Here is a 9,256-nt window from a genome sequence, read left to right as displayed (position 1 = left end):
GAATATATTAAAACACTTAGATAAGACAAAAGCCCAAGAAGCTGTTTATAGATATTAGGATATTCACTGGACACTAGCCGATAATGACTGTCATTAGCTACATGGTCTTGGCGACAGGAAAAATTTTGTAACTGAGAGTATTTTCTGTTTAATTTTTATTTTTAAGAAAACTCAGCTTTCGGCCCAATTTTTTTAAGCCTGTTTTTGTTTTTACTGGAGGCTCATGTGACATATGACAGTTCATAAAATGGCTTCAGAGGTCAGGAGTAGAGAGAAAACAAAAAACAAACTGGGGTGGGAAAGAAAACCAACCAGGAGGAAATACGAGCTGGCTGGCTCCCTCTCAGCCCTGATTTAGGGGAGGGAGTTGCTACCTCTGAACAAGAAGGATGGATCTGTTCCTTCAACCCTTGGTAAAGGAGAGAGAATAAAAAAGCAAAAGCTGTTGCTTTGGCCCTCCTGACTCTCAAGGTGGAGGAAAAGCTGGTGTTTTGACGTCATGAATTATGGCATAGGAGGGAGGGAGGTACTGGGTAGGGTTCAGGTCAGTTGGAAAAACTGGCAGGTACCAGATGGTGACTCTGGGTGTCCTTTGAGTTGGAATCACTCCAGGATAGTGGTGGGGGGTTCCAAGCAGCAGAGTTTGTACCTATTAAAGTTAGATTGTTGTGGACTAACTTTCCTTCTTAATTCATCTTACTCGCCCACCTTTGTTTTACTCTTACTAGTGTAATGTTTCTAGTTATGTTTTGTTTTATTCTATGTGTTTGTAAAAATTTTAAGAAGTTATCTACATACATGAACAAGGTAAATCGGCTAAATGTTGGACACTGGCAAATTTCCTAAAGGAATTTCCAGCTCAATTACTGTTTTTTTGTAAAGCCAATAAGCAAGGGAAGAAAAGAAGTTAAAAGCAAAAAAGTCAATTGACCATGTTTTTTTTTTTTAATTTCAGTTGATGATTTATCATTAAAGAGAAAACTTGTAATTCCGGTAGTGGTTTATAAAAGAAAATATTTTCATGCATTAAATTGAATAGGATCTTACAAGAGCATTCCTGTATTATAGGAAGAAATAACAGCAAAGAGTTACGAATGGCTATAATTGTTTCCACTAGTCCTCCCTGCGCCACTCATCCTCCATGAATATCGCAATTTTCTCATTTCACCGAGTTTAACAAGAAACCAAAAATTCCTGAAAAAGCCGAGATTTTTATCTTCACTCTGTCACTTTATGAATTCTCTTAACAGCTTGGACCGTACAATTTTGTACACATGAGACTATCTCCTAAGTCATAAAGGTTGAAATTTTGACCTATGCCTCTTTACTTCTCAGAAGATACCCTTCTATACCTGGTCTACAAATGATTGTTTTTAAAGTCCTCATTCTCCCACCCCCACAAAAGCATTAATTTTTAAAATTGTGACTGAGTCATTTCTTCAAATCTTTTTTAAAAAAATGCTCATTCAAACAGATTTGATTTCAAAAATCTAGATATCATTTCCAAATGCTTAGAATTATTAGATAGTATAAGTGACCAAGTAGACACACAGAAATTCTATCAGCTATAAAAATCATCCACCGGAAAAGTTCCACAGTTAACTGTGCATTTCTTCAGTTATGAGCTTATCTAGATCAACTTCCTCAAATAAATCTGATTATTCTTTGGTTTAAAAAGGAATCACAGTGTTATATGAATGAAGAGAAGTTTGGTACTCCCCTTGACCTGGTGAAGGAGGTCCCATGACTTTACAGTTAAGGTATCACCGCCAATATGTGTTCTCACGGGGGTTGCTGTTTCACCATTCAGGTGGATGGTATTTTGTGAGCATGTATCAGCCATGTAATCATGCTCTGTATTTTTGATATGTAAATTATAACCAAAAGAAAGTATTTTTAAATCGTTTTTAATAAGTGATATTAACATGAAGCTCAGCAGTTAACTTTTTTTCTACAGCATGTTTAGCTTTACCAAGACATATCTTCAAGGTTTGTTCCATCCATATAATTGAAGAGATGTTAAAAATAGGCTAGAGATATAAATGTTTTATGTACATATCAACTTGAGAGATGTGTTGAATTCTGTATGTTTTGAAATATGTATCAAATTCACTGCAGACAGTAATGATCTAGTATATGGTTCTTTTAGGCATCTTATTTCTCTTCCTGTTTTCTATCTGTAAACTATTTACTACTTAGTATTTTCTCTTCCAGCTGGCGGGCAAGAGAAGGAAAAATGAGATCAAAGTAACCTAATGTTTTCTTACCATAATGGATGTACCAAAATGTCTTATTATAAAGGAGGTAAAATTATATTTCCCAAAGGGAAATTTAGTGTTTATCAATGGGATTTGATTTATTCTAATGTTCAGTCATTTGCATGACATTTGAGAAATATAAGTAAAATAATGACACCTGTATAGGCACAATTAATGATAGTTTCATATTTGTATTTGGACGAGTCAGTTACTCCGGACTTTCTCTTTTTTATACTCTGAAGGTTGTACCAAAGAACCAAGCCCCCAACACCACCATCACCACCTTGCTTTGTTCTCGTTTTACTCTAGAAGGGATATGACAGAGTTAATCAATTCTTACCATGATATTTACTGACCCATTTTTAGTCCGATTTTCCAGATTCCATCTCCTGGGGCACCTGTTACATGCTCCCATATGCTTCTTTTGGTTATTATGCATTAAGAAGTCTACTAGATATCAATCTGAATGACAACATATTTTCCTAACCAAGGAATTCAGTCTATATGGGATTTAGTCTATTTGCAGGAACTATACATAAAAATGCAATCAGTTGAAATGTGTGTGTATGTGTATGCGAGTGTGAGAGAAGAAGACAGAGACAGAAATATAGAGACAGGGAAGCAGAAAGAGCAAGCGCTGGAAACTGCTTCTTGACCCTGAGCTTTCCATGTATATATTACAACCTTCCAAGTTTCCATTCAGAAGCTATTGATTTTACAGACCTTTTTCACTAGTATCCAAAGCCTTTTATGGCTATAAAGCACTTTTATATATATTACCTCTTTTGATTATTACAACCACCATTCCATTCCATAATGTAGAAGGACTCTCATTAACTTATCAATTCCATGGGAAAGAAACTTCTTCAGTAAGTGCTTATAAAAAAAGTTACCATAGGAAGCATCTCCTGTAGTACAAAGTTAAGAACAACGAAATGTCAAAACTTTAACTGAAAATGTATCAAGTTGCTGAAAGTACTCTTTAAACAATTCCACCTTAAATTTTACCTTAGAAGCAAATAAAATAGATTTAAAGGTTCAAATAAAAACCATTAGTTGAAGTTTTCAGAATATCTTCCACAATTAGAAATGTTTTTCTCTTCCTTAAGATGTACAATTAAGAACTTATGTTAATGGAGAGATAAGATTGATCTGAGTTATCTAACTGACTTTACTCACACAATATTGACAAATTATTCTTCCACCTTAGGTCATTCTTCAAAGTAATAGCAACAAATTCAACTCAGTTTAAACAGGCAGTTTTTTAATATGTGGAAGTTCTATTTTAATACATGGCCCAAGTTTTTTCCAGTATTACATAATATTATTTATCTCAAAAATGTCACATAGTGCATGAAAATTTGAATTGTGATGAATTACTTATGATATTAGCAGATTTAAAGTATTAATGGACTAAATTAAAGGTCATATCTTTGTCAACACAAAGTGCCTTTCACTTATGTGATTAATAACGAAAGAGGCTATTTGGGACTTAATATTTTTTACTAGCTTTCCAGTGTTAGATTGTGATATTCATATCACAAATATGATAGATATTCTTAATCAGTGGTATAAGAATTCTCATTAGGTACTCATTAAACTCCTGCACCTTAAGATAACCTTGGGAAGTGCATTAGACACTAATGAATACATGCTTTTATTGTATAACTCTTATTAATGATAATGGAATTTATACACATGCAGTAAGAAAAGAAAGTACAGATAAACTGTACAAAAAAATGATAGTGATTGGAATTTTATATCTTAACACCAAAATAAAAGCTATATTTGTTGATTTGCTAAAATAAAACCGTCTGCATAAATGCCACATGTGAGACAAAAATTAGTTGCAAGAAAAAATCTTCAGACATTTAAAAATGCTTAAATGTTTGGCAATAGTTATGATAAAAAATGAATAAATACCTGGACTTTTTTAGAACGAATAATTAAAAAAAAAAAAAGCAATCATCTTGGATTCTATAAGACGTTACAGTCAAGTTTCTTAATGTATTTAGTTAGCAACACAATTGATGAATTAATAAGCCATTAATCTCCCCTATGCCCTTTCCGTTTTTATTTATTGTTGTTTTTCATATTTAAAATACCCCCATGCTCACAAAATGCCTTGCTAAGGGAAAAGACATCATATAGGTTAAATTAAACCATGAGTCAGAGATATTAAGAAGCTATTTGCTTCCTCTTGATTCTGAACACAAGTAAAATTATTTTAATCATATGACTATCCAAACTATTTTTCAAGTTAATCTGCAATTGAGATTTTTCTAAAGCTTCTGATGGACCTTCTCATAAACATTACTGTCTTTCAAGAATTTCTTTTTTTCTTGTTCTCTAAATTATCCTAATGTACTTAAATTCCATTTATTCTTGAATCCTCTTCGGAGAAAAGAACAAAGTCACCATCTTAGAACAGTAGAATCTTAGATCTGAAAGAGACTGAAGAAATTATCTACCTACCAGATAGTAATTATTCTTCTTGAACACCACTAGCATTGAGAAACTCAGTAATATAAAAGGCAGCCCATTTTCAGTTGTTAAAACATTTTGTTATAATTAGCTGAAATCCACTCCGTGGGTAATTTCTGCTGGAAAAGCCTAGCTCTGAAAGCTTAATGGAATAATTTTAATTTCTCTTCCACATAACAGACCTCAAATACATGAATGCTTGTTTCTATGCTGATGTCTCTTTTTCTCACCAAACATCTGCGGCACCGTCAACTATTATTTATATAAGATAGGGTTCATTACCTACCAACCTCTCTGCATAAATGTCAGAGAGATGCTCACCCGCTTCAATAAGGCACCTGGAATTAATCACAATTTACCTGGTGGGGATTTAGTAGTGCTGAAGGCAGGGAGCTTATTATCTTCTGTGAACTGGATACCATTTCTCTATTAATGCAGCCTGGAATTGCATTAGATCTTTTGTCGGCCTCATCACCTTGGATAACCCTCCATATCCATGGATATATTACCAGGGGGGAATTGAGAGGAACTTTTAACAGACCATCTAATCTGCCTCACTGATCCCTTGATCAAATAGCAGTGCTTTTATAGCAGGCTATCTGGAAACCTATATAAATGGGTCATTAAAAGCACTGTAGTTTTTGAGACACTAAAAAAAGGGGGTGAGGAGAGAGATTGTTTAAACATCCCTTATCCATTCCCGTTCTCCCAAATTCAGCATTTATTCTGAGCCACAACCATGTGTCTAGCTGGGACAGAGATGTGAAAAATGGAACCCTGAATCTCATTTCCTAGGGTTCTCGGATAAGCAAATCAACAACAACATTCTGTGTAGAGCAGTGTGATGACAATTTTAATAGTGAAAGAACAAAAGAGGAACACCCAACTCAGCCTAGGTCAAATGAAGGTCATGGAGGCATCACTGAGAATCCCATCTTGAGTTTAATCTTAAAGGAAAAATGAGGGTTCTCATGGCTCCCTCACCTCAGTGCTTTGGTGCTGAAAAATCAATCAATAACAATGCAAAAAAACACAAATTTAAAAGATCGATGAATTAATTAATTAAAGGATTGATTAATAGATTATTTAGAAATAGAAAGTATTTCAGGCACGTACCGGTCATGAAAACGAGAGTTTAGTCTCTTCCTAAAGAGCTAAGTAGATTGGCTAAGCAAGAGTTTGTGCTTGTGGAGGAGGTTGGAGAAGTAGATAATGGAGAAAGGAGTGTGAGGAGAGTGACTAGATATGAAAGAACCGGCTAGTTGTGCTCTTGCAGAAGTCCAGACAAGAAAGAGAAAAATGAAAAAAAAAGTGGGGACAGATTAGAGAGATACCAAGGACGAAATAGATGTCAGAGGTAAAGGATAGAGATCATAATTTCTTTGTTTCTTGCTTGGGCAACTGTGAAGAAGATTGCATTTACCAACTTTCAAACCACAGGCAGGGCAGGTTTTGAAAGTGGGGAGAATGACAAATCCAGTTTGATTTGGATTAAATTGAAGATGGAGTATTCACAAGAGATGTCCATGAGGTACTGGCCACCCCACACCCACTCTCCAGTTGGGGATTGAGGTCAAAGGTCAAAACACAGATATCTGAGCCATTAGGGGTCACAAGTTATAGCAGAAGCCATTGGTGTGGATGAGACTGTGCAGGAAAAGTGCATAGTGTGGCGAAAAAGATGCCAAACATGTCCCAGGGAACATAAATATCTAAAGGACTGCCTAAGGAAGAGAAGTCTGCAAACTAGACTTCAGAAAGTGGTGAGAGTGGTTTTCTCTATAAGATGACGAGGAGGGGGATGGGGGAAGAGACTAAATATATTTGTATATTGAGTAACAAGGGCCAGCTGAACAGAAGTTGAAAACAAGGGGAGGACAAAATAATTAACGGATCAAGACTTCTTGCATTTATCTACAGTTCTGAAAAGTCTACTATCTCATAGACTTTAATTATAAAAGGAGAACTTTATTCCCAAAGAATACATTTTTCTAAGAAATCAGCAAAAAGGATATTTTCTTCTTTACGAATCACTTTTCCTTTGGTATTTTTCCCATATTCAAGGTTTCCACTAAGCTACCTTCTGATGTTAAAGATTTCTGCCTAGAAGTTTCTGGAAGAGCTGAAATAGGAAAGGAAGTTGGGTCCAAATATGGAGCGTTTGAATTTTATTCTCTGTGAAATAGGAAGCTCTGTATAGTTAATATTCAGCAGTTCTAGACTGCAGTGTTCAGACTTCACTGGTACTGATGTTAAGACCTCGGTTATGCAGAACCCCAGGGATGGGGATCATTCTGGGTAGCTTGACTATCATTTTAAGCAACCAACCTGTTCCCCACACCCCTTTATATTTTTTAATGGATTTTCCCCTAAAACATATCTACAAATATTTCTATCTTTAGACTCTTTTCTTATCATGTTATAGTGAGAAAATAGAAGACCCTCATCATTTCACCACCAGGTGTATCAGTCTTGTTGTATCTATTTTCTGCCTTCCCTTTTTATGCCCTGGATGTAGTGCCTCAAAACTGTATCAAAATCTATCCCTCCTTTGGTGTTCTGGATACCATTTCACTCACCTTCATGAAGACTTTGCCTGGCTATTATCAGAAATTATCTCATCTCTCCTCTCTTCTACATCCTTATATTCTCCCTCATTACTAGAATATTCCCTTTAAAATAAAAATATACTATAAATCTCCCACCTTAGAATTAACACACAAATACTTTGGCTAGCCAAGGTCTATGCTTCTCTTCACAGCATAACCTCAAGTGAATGCTGACTGTTCCTGCTGCCTCTACTTCCTCACCTCCCATTTTCACCACAACTGATATTGCGATCCACTTCCCAATTTTGCAGGAGAATTCCAGTGGATTTCCCATGTTGTAGTAGCGTTCTCTTCAACTGTCACGATAGTCAACCTTCCACAAACATGATTCAGTTGGCCCTCATCTTGAAGTACTTTCTTCTGTTGGTTTCTATGACAACACTCTCTAGTTCCCCACTCGTTTTACCAACTGCCCCTTCTCAGCTTCTCTTTATTCATTTCTCCTCCTCCTCCCATGATCTTCACTTTGATATGGATTATGAATCTCACACTCAACAAGCAAAACAGAGATTGTGGCTTGTACCCCAAATCATTCTTGGTATTCCCCATTCCAGTAAGTGGCACCACCAGTCATTTACATAGTCGCTCCAGCCAAGGACTACAAATCTTCCTGGCTACTTCCCTCCCTTCTCTTCACTCCCTATATGCAATCTGCCAACGAATCCTGTTAGCCCTACTTCCAAAATGCACCTGGACATCACCCACTTCTCCCCACCTCTACTGCCTCCTCCCTGGCCCAAGAACCATCCTATCCTGTTTGGGCTTTCCTAACCTCCCGACAAGCCCCCTGCTTGTACTTTTACTTCCCTGAAATTCAGAGTAATCATTTTTAAGCTTTTTCAAATTATTTTAGTCTCCTGAATAAAACTCTCCATTAGCTTCCCACTTCACATAGAATAAAATCCAAACTGTATATCATAGCCTTATATTTGAACCCAACCTTCTTCTGCACTTCAGCTTTTCCAGAATTCTTTCTACTGACCATGCATCACTTTAGCCCCAAGAACCCTTCTGTTCCTTGAAATCATAAAGCCCTTTCCAACGTTAGGGTCTATGTATTTATAGTCCCTCTACCTGGAACACCCTTCCTTCAGGCTCCTCTTCATTCAAGTCTCTGCTGAAAGGGCACCTGTTAACAGCCTTCCCTAACCTAGACTCCTCTCCCCCAGGCCTAAGTTGGGTCTCTGTCACACGATCCTGTTTCCTTCATCCCATTTTTCACTATCTAAAATTAATTTTCTTTTTATTTCTTTTTTACATTGTTATCTGTCTCTCTCCACTAGAATATAAATTCAATGAAATCAGATATCTTGTCTGTTTGAGTCACTTCTGTATCTCCCCAGTGCCTAGCATATATAAAGTACTTAATAAATAATAAATCAATGATAAACCAGGGATAAATGCTGCTCGGTTTTCATTCTGAGATTCTTGATAAATCAAAATAACATTTATGGAGGTAATAGTTTCTCCCTTAAATGTTGAAAACCTTGTGACTTAGCTGAGGTGTTTGAAAACCTGTGACATAAAAGTGTAAAGATGCACATAAAGCTTGAAGAAATTTATTTTAACATGGAATCCATACAAGGCCATGTAAACACATTTACATGTGACCTCTCACAATGACATTAAATTTTTTTAGAATTTTAAGCACTTCTGATAATTTTTTATAGTGAGAGGTGTATAAAGAATGTTTTAAAATAGTCTAATTTTATTTTTAAACTAGGAAAACAAACTTTGTGAAAACCACCCAAAATAAAATATTCCAGAGTGAGGCAGGGACCCTGAAAAGTTTTAAAACTTGCAATTGCCCACAAGAGAGGAGTAGGCACTTAAATGGCTATTAGTTGCCATCTCCTATTATGACCCCATTACATCTCCGGGCCCACAAACTGAGGCATAAAAGAG

The 9,256-nt window shown here is 36.0% G+C and overlaps 1 pseudogene; it reads left to right on the top strand.

Annotated features, from left to right (window-relative positions):
- Positions 1 to 1,686: 1,686 nt before the first annotated feature.
- Positions 1,687 to 1,824, top strand: LOC120592085 (uncharacterized; annotated as a pseudogene).
- The last annotated feature ends 7,432 nt before the right edge of the window (positions 1,825 to 9,256 follow it).

The sequence above is a fragment of the Pteropus medius genome, unplaced genomic scaffold (genome assembly GCF_902729225.1).
Source record: "Pteropus medius unplaced genomic scaffold, Ma_sr-lr_union100, whole genome shotgun sequence".
In the NCBI taxonomy this organism is placed as follows: domain Eukaryota; kingdom Metazoa; phylum Chordata; class Mammalia; order Chiroptera; family Pteropodidae; genus Pteropus; species Pteropus medius.
Note: the sequence above shows the minus strand (reverse complement) of the source record. Positions and strands in the feature narration are given on the sequence as shown.